The following is a 14567-nucleotide window of genomic DNA, read 5'->3' as shown; positions in this document are numbered from 1 at the left end:
TATTTCATGGAGATAATGATGGTCAAAGCTAAAGTTCTTGAGACAATAACTAGAAAAGTTGAGTTATGTAAGATGTATTTTAAATGAAGAATCAAAAGATGAGATGTAGAAGTGAAGGATAAACTGAGTGAATACCCCTGTGAGCATTCCACATCTGGGGAGCCTAAAAAATAAACCTTGATTTAACCCAAGAAATATTGAGTGAAAATTTATTGGTTCATACAATGAACAGTATTTCACAATGACCCCTCTGGGGGGGGAGGATAAAAATAAGCAGAGTATGGTTTTCCTCCTCAAAAAAGCTTGCAAACTACTTGAGTTGGATGTGCAGAGTATGGAGTTTGGACAGACTTGTTCGCAGGATAACTGAACATAGACATATAAGAAAGAAAAACCGAATCTGCAGATATAGACCTGAGAGTTTACTAAGCAGTAGTTGAATCAACAATGAGTTGGATGAGCCACCAAAAGAAATAATAAAGAAAGGAAAGAGAAGATCAAAGAGAAAAGCTTTGTAATTTTCTGTTAGAGAGTTTTCCAAAGAGATAAAGCCTATCAAAGGAGGTGATGAAAATCTTCTTTGAAAATGGGACACTTGGGGAGGAAATTCACTAGGCTTCCTTATGTTAGGACATAAACCCAGTGGTCCTTGTGATTTATAATCTTCTGAGATGAGCATAGATGCCAGTTACTTCCTTGGCAACGGGATCACTATGAGTTTGGTCATTGGAACAATTCCTAATTTTTGCGCTGGTCCTTGTACTAACACACTTCCCACTGAAGTATTTTGTCAAAGACCCCAAATGCTGTCCTTTCTTTATCATATGTAATAAAATCAGTGCGTGATTCTGGCTTCTCCATTAAGTTGTAAGGACCCAAGAGCAGAGACTATGCCTTACATGTTGAATAAATTGATTAATAAATTGTATTTTCCACATATTTGTGATTTTCACACAAGCCTAACAAAGTATCTAGCACATACAATATGAGTATTAAGTATTTGTAAATTGATTAAATTCTAGGTGTTTCACTGGTAGTGAGGGGATGGGAAAGGACGGGCATCTCTGATTGACAGACTGCTAGCTTCTTAAACATGAGTGTCCAGGGCTAACTGTCAGTTAGTCACACTGATCAACAAGGATATTTCCCCAGAATGTTGGCTTTCTTCAAATTTAGTAAGCTCATTTGTAGAAATGGTTGATCACTGGAGCCAAACCAGTGGACAAGGAAGACTGTTATGCACAGTAACTTTGCTGATAATTCTGGATTCCTCTGCTTTTTCTTAACAAAGGAGTCATGAGGGAAGAAAACAAATCCTCTACCTTAGATTTCATCCTCCTGGGAATCACAGGTCAGCAAGAGCAGGAAGATTTCTTCTTCATCCTCTTCCTGTTTGTTTATCCCATCACATTGATTGGAAACCTGCTCACCATCTGGCCAGTCACTCTGACATTTGCCTCCACAACCACATGTATTGTTTCCTGGCCAACCTCTCCTTTGTTGACATCTTCTCCTCTGTAACACTCCCTAAGATGCTGACCAACCATCTTTTGGGCACCAAGGCCGTCTCCTTTCGGGGATGCCTAAGGCAATTGCATTTGATAATAGCCTTGGACAACACATACAACTATATCTTGGCAGCAATGGCATATGATCATGCTGTGGCCATCAGTTGCCCACTTCATTACACAACAATTATGAGCCCACGGTCTTGTGTCCTGCTAGTTGTTGGGTTTTGGGTGTTTGGAAATGCCAATGGTCTCCCACACACTCTGTTCACAGTTGGTCTGTCCTTCTGTGGAAGCCAGAAAGTGGCAAACTTCTACTGTGACATTGCCTCTTTGCTCAAGCTGTCTTGTTCTAACATCCACTTCAATGTGAAGATAATGTATCTAGGGATTGGTGTTTTCTCCGTGCCATTACTATGCATTGTCATCTCCTATGTCCATGTGTTTTCCACGGTGTTACAGGTTCCATCCACCAAAGGTGTGCTCAAAGCCTTCTCTACCTGTGGTTCCCACCTCACAGTTGTTTCTTTGTACAATGGGACGATCATGGGCATGTATTTCCACCCTCTGACTAGTTACAGCCTAAAGGATGCTGTAATAACAGTGATGTACATGGCAATGACACCAATGTTAAATCCTTTCATCTATAGTCTCAGAAGTCGGGACATGAAATCTGCCCTGGGGAAACTCTTCAGCAAGAGAATTTCCTCATAACCAATGTGAGGTCATACATTGGAGACTTCAGTCACCAATTAGGATTCACTTGGAAATCCATCCCCAATATCCTTCCACTCCTTTGATCTTTCCAGCTAGAAATTCCTCTTCTCAGAAATTTGTAGCAATTTATGAGGCATGTTATTGAAACTATTTCTTTGTACTAATTTCTACTCCTTTGGGCAGAATGGCAGTGCACAATATTGGGTTCATGTCCCAACTACTGTGCTGACTATCAGAGTAAAGTTGGGTAGGAATGAGGCTCAGCTTCTACATCTACATATTAGGAATAACAATATCTTGCTCAGCTACTTTCATAAAGTCTGAGGATCACAATGGTTCATACTTGGCAGGCTATAAATCACTATTCAAATGTCATTTTTACTGGACTGTTATGTTTAATCACCCCTAGTGTGCATACAAACCTCTTAACACAGGAGCTGTCTTAACATATCACTGTACCTTTCACAGTTTTGGTCATATAAATTGCATCCAATGAATATTGGTGGAAAGCAGAATGAATGTATGAAAATATTAGTCTCTGAAATGTAATCTGATAATGATTATACATAATCATACTGGACATTACCCATCTACCATACACCTGGTAAATCTGAGACAATGTCAAACACACTAACATTCATATTATAGGTGTCCCAGAAGGAGAAGAGAGAGACAAAGGGGCAGAGAATCTATTTGAAGAAATAATAGCTGAAAACTTTCCTAACCTCAGGAAAGAAGCAGACATCCAAGAACAGGAAGTACAGAGAGCACCAACCAAGATAAACCCGAAGAGGCCCACATCAAGACACATCATAATTAAAATGTTCAAAGTTAAAGATAAAGACAGAATACTAAAAGCTGCAAGAGAAAGCAACAAGTGATGCACAAAGAAAAGCCCATAAGGCTATCAGCTGACTTCTCAGCTGAAGTCCTACAGGCTAGAAGAGAGTGGTAGAATATATTTTAAGTGCTAAAAGGGAAAAACCTATAGGCAAGAATACTCTATCCAGCAAGGTTATCATTCAGAATGGAAGGAGAGATAATTTCCCAGACAAGCAAAAATTAGAGGAGTTTATCACCAAGAAATCAGTTCTACAAGGAATGCTGAAGGGACTTATTTCAGTGGGAAAGAGAAGACCACAAATAGGAATAAGAAAAATCTAAAAAAAAAAAGGCAATAAAATCATTGGTAAAGGCAAAAATACAGTAAAGGTAGCAGATCAACCACCTATGAAGAAAATATGATGGATAAAAGACAAAAGTACTAAAATTAGCTATTTCAATAATAAGAGTGTAATGGATAGACACACAAAAAATAAGAGATTACATATGATTTCAAAAACATAAAATGTGGGAGAAGGGGACTAAAAGAGTAGAGTTTTTAGAAAGAGGTCAAACTAAAGAGACTATCAACTCCATATAGATTGCTATGTATGTAGAATATTATATATGAACCTGATGATAATCCTGAAACAGAAACCTATAATAAAAAACAAATATATAAGAGAAAGGAAATGAAACATATTACTGAAGAAAGCCATCAAACCACAAGAGAAGAGAGCAAGAGAAGAAAAAAGGAACAGAGAAGAACTACTAAAATATCCAGAGAAAAAATAACAAAATGGCAATAAATACACATTTGTCAATAGCTACTTTAAATGTCAAGGGAGCAAATGCTCCAATCAAAAGGCATAAGGTGGCTGATTGGATAAAAAAAATAAAAACAAGACCCATGCATGTGCTGCATACAAGAGACACACTGCAGACCTAAAGACATACATAAACTTACAGTGAAAGGATGGAAAAAGATACTACTTCAAATGTCAAAGAAAAGTAAGATGGGATAGCAATACTTATATCAGACAAAATAAACTTTAAAACAAAAACAGTAATGAGAGACAAAGAAGTACAATACATAATGATAAAGGGAACAATCTAACAAGAGGATATAACACTTGTAATTATCTACACACTGAACGTAGGAGTACCTAAATATATAAAGCAATTATTAACAGACAGAAGAGAAGAAATAGACAGTAACACAATAATAGTAGGGGAGTTTAATGCTCCATTTACACGAAAGGATAGATCATCCAAACAGAAGATCAATAAGGAAACATTGGCCTTAAATGACGCATTAGACCAGATGGACTTAGTAGATATATATAGAACATTCCATCCAAAAACCACAGAGCACACATTCTTTCCAAATGCACGTGGAACATTCTCCAGGATTGATCCATATTAGGCCACAAAGCAAGTCTCAATAAACTTAAGGAGATTGAAATAATACCAAGCATCTTTTCTGACCACAATGGTATAAAACTAGAAATCACCTACAGAAAGAAATCTAAAAAGCCACAAATACGTGGAGATTAAACAAAATGCTATTGAACAACGATGGAGTCGATTAAGAAATCAAAGGAGAAACCAAAAAATACCTGGAGACAAATGAAAATGAAAATGTGACATGCCAAAATCTATGGGTTGCAGCAAAAGAGGTTCTAAGAGGGAAGTTTATAGAAATTCAGGCCTACCTCAAACCTGGAAAATGTCAAATGAACAATCGAACATTGCATCTAAAGGAAGAGGAAAAAGAAGAAGAAACAAAGCCCAAAGTCAGAAGAAGGAAGGAAAGAATAAAAATCAGAGCAGAAATAAATGAAATAGAGACTTAAAAAAAAAAAAAACAGAAAAAAAATCAATGAAACCAAGAGCCAGTTCTTTGAAAAGATAAAGAAAATTGACAATCCTTTAGCTAAAATCACCAATAAAAAAAGAAAGAAGACCCAAACAAAATCAGAAATGGAAGAGGAGAAATTACAATGGACACTTAAGAAATACAAATGATTATAAGAGAATACTATGGAAAGCTATATGCCAACAAATTGGACAATCTAGAAGAAATGGATAAATTCTTAGAATCATACAACCTTCCAAAACTGAATCAAGAAGAGGTAGAGAATTTGTATAGACCAATCATCAATAAGGATATCAAAACAGTAATCAAAAACATCCCAAGAAATAAAAGTCCAGGACCAGATGGCTTCCCTGGTTAATTCTACCAAACATTCAAACAAGACTTAATACCTATCCTTCTCAAACTCTTCCCAAAAATTGAAGAGTAGGGGAAGCTTCCTCACTCATTCTACGAAGCCAACATTATCCTGATACCAAAACCAAACAAGGACAACACAAAAAAAGAAAATTACAGGCCAAATTCATTGATGAACGTCAATGCAAAAATCCTCAACAAAATATTAGCAAACCGAATACAACAGTGCATTAAAAAGATCATACACCATGATCAAGTGGGATTTATTCCAGGGATGCAGGGGTGGTTCAACATGTGCAAATCAATCGTGATACACCACATTAACAAAATGAAGAATAAAAATCACATGATCATCTCAATAGATGCAGAGAAAGTATTTGACAAGATAGAGCATCCATTTATAATAAAAACTCTAAAGAAAATGGGTATAGAAGGAAAATACCTCAGCATAATAAACCGCCATATATGACAAACCCACAGCAAATATCATTCTTAGTGGAGAAAAACTGAAAGCTATCCCTCCAAGAACAGGAAACAGACAAGGATGCCCACTTTCATCACTCTTATTTAACATAGTATTGGAAGTCCTAACCAGAGCAATCAGGCAAGAAAAAGAAATAAAAGGGATCTAAATTGGAAAGGAAGAAATGAAACTGTCACTATTTGCAGACGATACAATTTTATATATAGAAAACCCTAAAGAATGTGCTAAAAAGCTTTTAGAAATAAGAAATGAATATAGTCAAGCTGCAGGATATAAAGTTAACATACAAAAATCAGTTGCATTTCTATACACTAAAAATGAGGTAGCAGAAATAGAAATTAAGAATACAATCCCATTTACAATTGCAACAAAAAAGAATAAAATACCTAGGAGTAAACTTAACGAAAGAGGTGAAAGATCTGTACACCAAAAACTATAAAACATTGTTGAGAGAAATCCAAGAAGACACAAAGAAGTGGAAAGATATTCCATGCTCTTGGATTGGAAGAATTAACCTAGTTAAAATGTCCATACTTCCTAAAGCAATCTACAGATTCAATGCAATCCCTACCAAAGTTCCAACAACATTTTTCACAGAAATAGAACAAAGAATCCGAAAATTTATATGGGACAACAAAAGACCCCGAATAGCCAAAGGAATCCTGAGAAAAAAGACCAAAGCTGGAGGTATCACACTCTCTGACTTCAAAATATACTACAAAGTTATAGTAACTAAAACATTGTCACACTGACACTAAAACAGACACACAGATCAATGAAATAGAATTGAGAGCCAAGAAATAAATCCACACATATATGGACAGCTAATTTTCGACAGAAAATAACCTAAAAATAACCAGAGATAACCTACCTGAGTAAAGAATTTTGCGTTATGAAACTGTTCTCTGAATACTTTGATATCCTTCAGTATTTTCTGGCATTGGTGTTTTGTTGAGAAAAACCAGAAGCTAAGTTGATTGCCTATCTCCTTTTAGGTAATCTGTTATTCTCTGTTATTGAAATTTTTATTCATAAAAATGTTATTCCTGTAATAAAATACCAAAATATCAATAAGATACATCTAAGTATATTTTCACTTGTGTCATCCAGAATATGGCATAGCTTTTGATTATGTTCTGGGTTTTTTGTTTGTTTTGTTGTTGCGGTTGTGGTTGTTGTTTTAAGGTTAGCACCTGAGCTAACATTTGTTGCCAATCTTCTTTTCTTCTTCTTCTTCTTCTCCCCAGTGTCCCCCAGTACACAGTTGTATATTTTAGTTGTAGATCCTTCTGGTTGTGCTATGTGGGACGCCGCCTCATCGTGGCCTGAGGAGCAGTGCCATGTCCGCACCCAGGATCCAAACCGAAGAAACCCTGGGCTGCCAGAGCAGAGCGTGTGAACTCAACCACTTGGCATGGCACCGGCCCCAAATTGTGCTCTGGTTTCTGATTCTCCATAATATTACCTTTTTTTTCAACTTCAATTGCTGCTTTTGTTCTACTTGTTATTGCTTTTGGTGGAACTACTAATTCTTAAGTTGGGCCTCCATGTTCTCTCCAACACCCTACATTCCTGCTCTCCTTTGTTGTTTTAAATTTCTTGTCCTCTTCCTCGAGGAGGGACTTCTCCTACAGTCTAAATATTTGTTTTCCCCCAAATGTCATACGTTGACATCCTAATGCCGAAGGTGATGGAATTAGGAGGTGAGACTTTTGGGAGGTGTTTATTTCATGAGGGTGGAGCCCTCAGGAATGGGATTAGTGTTCTTGTAAAAGAGACCTCACAAAGCTCCCTTGCCCCTTCTGCCATGTGAGGACACAGGGAAAAGTGCCTTCTATGAACCAAGAAGCCCTCACCAAATACCAAATTTGCCAGTGCCATGATCCTGGACTTCTCAAGCATCCAGAACTGTGAAAAATAAATTTATGTTGTTTATAAGCTACCCAGTCTGTGTTATAGCAGCCTGAAGAGACAAGACAACTTCTGACCCAAAAGTTACCAATTTATTTTCTGAATTGTCAGTTCAGCCTGAAATACCAATTAAAATAATCTGTTCTGCTCCTTATTCACTTCTGCCTACTGTTTCTATGTCAATTTCATTTTCATCTAAATTTGTTTCTGTTGGATGCTCTATTTTAAATGTCTTAAGAACATGAAACAATTTTTCAAAAATTGTCTGTTCACTTCCTTAAATTACTTTCAAATATACGTTTTTCTTCCAAGTACTTAAGGTGTTGTTTCTCTTCTCTTACTCTGCAAATATATGCCCTAGACAAACGTTTTTAAGTGTCTTAAACTAGAAGAAATTTCACAAAGCCTGGAATTTTCTAACAGACAGTTAAAATTAGCCTCTCTCACCATCCACAGGATTTTCTCTCTAGGGCATGGAAGATCAGAGATTCATTTCATAGACTACTGAAAGCTGTAGTCAGTACACACAGATATATTTGCAATGTTTGAGGTTAAAACATGATTTTCTTCGTGGTTCCCTTTGACGGCATTGCACAATCCTCGCCCCTAATGGGTACCCAAGATAAAACATGGAAGTAGGAAGAGATTCTGAGAAGGACATATAGAAGAAAATGTGATTACTAGGAAGAAAATCTTGATCATGAGATGTTATCTTATCCCCGTCTGGGGAGCCCATGTCCTGGACACTGGTGCATGATCTGATGACAGGGCAGGTAACAACAGAGCAAACAGCATGGTGCAACCTGAAATGTGTCTAAAGGAAAATGCAATTCAATAAATGTTCCAACATCTATCATGTACAGAATCTGAAGAAGGTTTTGGAAAGTTGTCCAACAATTACACGACTAGTCACAAAATAAGCAGTCAATAGGTAATACTCTAGGTAGTAAAGGTACTGGTGGAGAGGTAGCAAAATAACAGTTAACACTGACTAAGTGTTAACTGTGTGCCAGGCTCTGGTTTAAGAACTTTTCAGATATTAATTCATTTGTTCCTCATAACGGCTTTATTGGGGTGTTGTGATTGTTGCTGTTGTTATTCCAATTACAGAAATGAGTAAGTTTGTTAAATAACTGTCCAAAGTCAGTTACAGCCAGTAAGAAGCAGGGCCTCAACTGAAACCCAGCCCAAGCTCAGTCTTCACCATGGTCCTCTACAGAAAGGTAGTGACCTCTCTGCCACAGGAGGTGCTAAGTCATGGCATAATGAACATTAATCAGGGCTGTTATAAGGTGACACATGATAATATCTAGGCTCTTTCCTTCTCTAAGAATCTAAAAAATTCAGATACTCTCAAGATACTAGAAAAAAGAAAGTTTAACTTCCAGCATAACCCTCCTCAAGACACATCATAGACAAAAGGTGAAATATAACTCTTCGTTGCACATTTAACACAAGAAAGGCTTCATCATAGCCTAGAATAAAGACTAGGAGCTCAATTGTAGCCCAGTCCTTGTATCTCATGGAGTGATTCTAGTTTGTGCCAAACAGCAGAGGACAGGGGCCCACATCCCAACAAAGAGGCTAGAATAAGTCAGCCCAGGACTTGGACCCTGGAGACACACTCTCTCGGTAACCATCTCATCTATCCTCACTTCGAGAACTCTGAGAAAGATTACTCTTGAGAACCACTGTGTCCCCTCAGGGAACAGCTGTGGGAGTGTCTAATCAGTCTCAACAATTACTCTGAGTATGGCGGGATGAAGACCCAAGGGATTCGTATTTCAAGAGACTTTATAACCTAGGGAATAGTTCACAATTTTCTCTATCCTATGATCCATCCTGCTGCCTTGAGAAAGAAACTAGAGTTTTCATCCTCAGGCTCCATAAAGTAAAGCTCATTCTACTTCTTCTCCTGCATGTTGGAAAACTCAGGGCTCCTCTTTCCAAATCATCCAAGTTCTATCTCCTCTGCCTCTGGAGCAGAGGACCAGAGACTCACTCTCCTGGACTACTCCTGGCACTTTCTCTGGCATGCCTGCCTCCAAAAAGGGATGCTAACTGAGCTAACAGATGCTAGCCCAGCTGGTTGTACACTTCCCACTTGTGGAAGAGGTGTGAGGGCCACAGGACCAGAACCCTTTTTGACAGCATCTGAGCTGTCTCCCCAGGGAGGGACTGTGGATGTTGGAGAAGAGAGTCTTTATGACATTGACATCAACTGATAGACAGCCAGCAACTGCACTACCTGCATTATTTTCTTTGACCCTCACAACACCCCCCAAGAGGTAAGCAGAATTATTTTGTCATTTTATCAGATGAAAAACTGATGAATTGAATTCTCTAAAGTCCCACACAGTGGGAAAACTAGGACTCACACCTTGGCCTGAATCCAGAACCCAAGATCTCAAAATCAAGTAGAGAGAGAGGGAGAGAACACTCCCCTTTTGACAGATGGCTATCTTTGAGTTCTCTCCATGAAAAGGGGATGGGGTAGGGGGAGTTCTGATTTGTATCTCTCAAGTCAGAGCTCTCTCTAACTCTTGAAGTTGAGTGTGTTGTGTATTGTGTGTGTGTGTGTGTGTGTGGTATGCGTGTGTGGTATGTATATGTCTTTGTGCACTCACACAAACCCATTGTCAGAGAGGAGCTAGAAACCCACCTGTACTCCTACATTCAACAGGCATGCTAGCAAGCCCCTTCAGAATATTCTGTTATTTCGTTGTCAGAGCACTGATGGGCTCAACTATCAGGGAGACTCAAAGCACTTAGAGGACAATGTTAGGCCTTGTCTGCTACCCTTGAAGCCAAGGGGAGGCATTTGGCCTCATGTGTCCCTGAAAATTTGTCCTCAGCACTGTTACTCTCATGTTATGGAATTCTCAGAGCACAAACACTTCCCAGAAAGAGTATTTTAGCACGAAGCATTGCCTGGACTCCTGGCATCTTCCCAGTGAAATCAACCCTCTCACTTTGCCTCTAGCATTCACGATGATGCACCTCCTGCTCCTCTTCCTGGGAGTACAAGTTTCTTTCACCTCCCCCTCCAGGTTTTCTGCAGAAACCCTCCCTCCCCATGATGACCTACTACATGTTGCAGTATGGATTTCTATCCTCAAGTGCCTGTGCTCAGAAACTGCCTTCACCTGGTTCCTTGTTTCTTTAATTGCCACATTGATTACATCAACATCTTATCTTTCTGGTGCTACTTTTCTTACATTCTTTGACTCTTTTATTTTATCACCATGTGGTTGTACACATACCAGATTGTCACTCAAAAATGTTGCCCTGTTGATCAGTCACTTTATTTATATGTCCAAATATCTATATTTACATTTTTAAAAGATTGTGTATGTCTATTACGAGAAAGAGTTAGTGCAAACCACATCCACCATCTTGATTCTTAGTTCCCAATGAATACAGAACAAAGTTCTTGCATTGCTTCAAAATCCTCCAAAACACTAACCAAAACTTTTTTCCTGACTGAATCTTCCTGCTTTTATCCTGTGCTCCAAATAAAGGTATATAACTCCTCTTTGCCTGAAGTTTTCCTCAAACGTATGGATAACTTGTCTTTGAGATTTTCTTCATGATAAGGAACTTGAACTTCACCTGTTAGGGGATGCTAGACAGTGAGTGTTTAAAATATTACAAATATACTATTGGTTTCCATAAACAGACTTCTCTTTAAAGAAGGCTGCCTGAGAAAGGAAGAATATAAATAAGAAATTAAGTCAGGGAGCCAACCCTGATGGCCTAGTAGTCAAAGTTTGGCACTCCCACTTTGGCAGCATGCATTCAGTTCCCGGGCATGGAACCACACCACCCATCTATTAGTTGCCATGCTGTGGTGGTGGTTCACATAGAAGAACTAGAAGGACTTACAATGAGGATATACAACCGTGTACTAGGGCTTCAGAGAGGAAAAAAGCAAGATTGGCCACAGATGTTAGCTCAGGGTGAATCTTTCCCTGCGAAAAGCAAAAAAAAAAATTCATTACAGAAATGAGGTGGTGGCTAGAGTGACAAGACTGAGAAACATTCATTGAATGACTAAAGAGACTACAATATGTTTACTAGTCAGACCATGCTTTCCTCTTTTTTTTTTTTTTTTTTGGTGAGGAAGATTGGCCTTGAGCTGATGTCTGTTGCCAATCTTCCTCTTTTTGCTTGAGGAAGATAGTTGCTGAGCTAACATCTGTGCCAATCTTACTCTGTTTTTTGTATGTGGGATGCCACCACAGCATGACTTGATGAGCAATGTGTAGGTCCATGCCTCAGATCCAAACCATGGACCCCGGCCCGCAGAAATGGAGCACACAAACTTAACCACTACACCACCCAACCGACCCCCAAGTCAATGGGTTCTTGAGGTAGATATTGGAGGTAGAAAACACTGCAACTGAAAGAACGGTGGAGCAATATAGCTGGAGAAACAAAAAAGAATGAGGATGACAGAATATTGGGTGCATGGACACTTTTCTTCTGACTCTTTGGAGAAAACAGACAGATGGAAGTACGTGTATGGTACGATACGCAGGGGAGAATGTTGAGGAAATATTATGTCTCTCACCACAGAGATAAAAGCTATTCTAGAATGAATAACGTGCTCCCTTTCAGGATGGATACTTTTACTACATACGCGTGTATTGTTTTATGTGCTAAAATTTACATATACATTTACACCATACATCGTACAGCAACTTGGGTTTTTCCATCACGTTAAGATTTTAGAAGATTTTTCCATCTGAATTCATTCATTTTAACTGTTGCAGAATTCATTAATAAGAAAATGTCACAAATAACTTATCCATTTCTATATATTGTCATGTATATATGACAATATACATACTTTGAATGTCTTCTGGAACACGTGTCAGAGTTTCTCTAGGGTCCAATCAAGAAGTGGAATTGCTGAGTCAGTTAGAGGCGCAAGAATTTGCAGCTTGCCTAGATATTGGATAATTGTTCTCCAAATGATCATACTAATTTTTCTATTTTTTCCCTACACTTGAAATTGTCAGACTTTACACTTACTCCAAGGCAATGGATGTTAAACTGAATTTTGTTTTAACTTGTTGAGCATCTTTTCTTTTGGTTACTGGCCACACTAGCTTCTTCTTCTATGACTTGTCTATTCAAGCCTGCTGCCATTATTTCCTACTGGGTTTTTGGTTTTTTTCTCATTAGTGTGTAAGACTCTTCTGTATTCTGAACACGAATCATTTATTGATTATGTGCACAGCATGTACCTCTTCCAGTCCATGACTTGTTTTTCTCCTTCCTTTATGGTGTCTGTCTCATGGAAATGTTTTATTTTTCACGTAGTCAAATTTTACATTTTCTCGTGTGTGTCCATTTTGTGCTAGATTAAGAAATTACTTCCTACCCTAATATCATAAACATATTTTGTTCTAAAGTTTCCAAAGCTTTGCTTTTCACAATTAAGTCATTAGGAATTATTTTTATGTATGGGTATCCAATTGTCCCAGTACTCTTTACCAAACAGTCAATCCTACTGTTCCCTGCCTGTTTCTAAAACAGCCCAGGTCATGTACCAATTTATGATAAACACTTGATCTGTTTCTAGGCTCTCTAGTCTGTTACATAGATGTGTTTGTCAGTCCCTATGACAGTACTAAGCCATTGTATGAAGGACCAGAGTAAATCATTTTCGTACTTTATGGGACCATTCCTCTCTCCTTTGTCTTTTAATTCAAATAGTCTTAACTCTTCTTGGTTCTTTGTTCTTCTATTAAATTTTTGGATCTGTTTACTAAGTTACATGTTTAAAAGAAACCTATGGTGTTTTGATTGAGATTGGAATGAATTCATAGATTAATTAGAGAAGAATTGACATTTTTACAACATTGAGTCTCCATTAACTTTCCTTATCTCCATATTTTGTAGGTATTCCTTTCGTCATTCAGTAAAGTTTCATAATTTTTGAATAGTCTTGGACCTCATTTGTTAGAATTATTTCTAGATTCCTTAAATTTCTCTTGCAATAGGGAATAGGAAGTATTCCTTAAATTATATTTTACAATTTATTTTTACTTAGATATAACAACAGTATTGATTTTTTTAACAATGGCTTATATCAGACAAACTTGCTGAAACCTCTTACTTCTAAAGAGTTTCTTGGAATTCCTTTGGAGACAATCATTTTGGAGACAATCGTATTCTTGAATTCTATTTGTTTTGATTTTTCCTTTTCAATTATTATATGGAAAAAATTTCTTCTAGTGCTCTTTTCACAATAAGACAAGGCTTCAAGTGCTTTATGCAGAAGACTAAATATAAACTCCCTGCTTCCTGTGGATCTGTGGCCACATCTCCTGGGAGCAACCATAGCATCAGCTCTGGGCTACAACACTTGCTCTTGAGTTTTCTTTATCTTTCTCATTCCTACATAACACCATTTCTTTCTTTTAGGTTTGTCACATGTTTTTTCTTTTTCTTTAACAATTTATATAGACTTTCTATGTGTTTTAATAGTAATGGGACCTGTCAACATCAGCTGAGTCTGCCATGTTGCCAAGAGCCCCACCTCTAAAATATTATGTATCTCTACCATATGAGCTAACCATGGTCTGTGAGCCCTCCAGTTCTACTGAACCCCTCTCACTCTGAGACATTATGATTCTATGTATATATGATATGGGAAAGGGCATTTAAGAGAGAAAACCAAATTCATTTAGGTGCAGAGATGAAGCACATCATATTTAGGGAAAAGATAATTTTACCTGTTTCCCCCGTGTTAGCATATCATTCTCAACAGTACTGTAGGAGACACTGAGAATTAGTGGTTAAACTCATTATAGATTGAATTATTGAGTAGAGGTCTCTTTAGAAAAATTAGTGAATTGCTTAGGATATCTTGGACCCCAGT

General features: G+C 37.8%; 1 pseudogene; it reads left to right on the top strand.

Annotated features, from left to right (window-relative positions):
• Positions 1–1296: 1296 nt before the first annotated feature.
• Positions 1297–2222, top strand: LOC124247846 (olfactory receptor 1A1-like; annotated as a pseudogene).
• Positions 2223–14567: the final 12345 nt, after the last annotated feature.

This window comes from Equus quagga, chromosome 11, assembly GCF_021613505.1.
Source record: "Equus quagga isolate Etosha38 chromosome 11, UCLA_HA_Equagga_1.0, whole genome shotgun sequence".
Taxonomy (NCBI): domain Eukaryota; kingdom Metazoa; phylum Chordata; class Mammalia; order Perissodactyla; family Equidae; genus Equus; species Equus quagga.
This window is presented reverse-complemented; position numbering and strand designations above follow the sequence as displayed.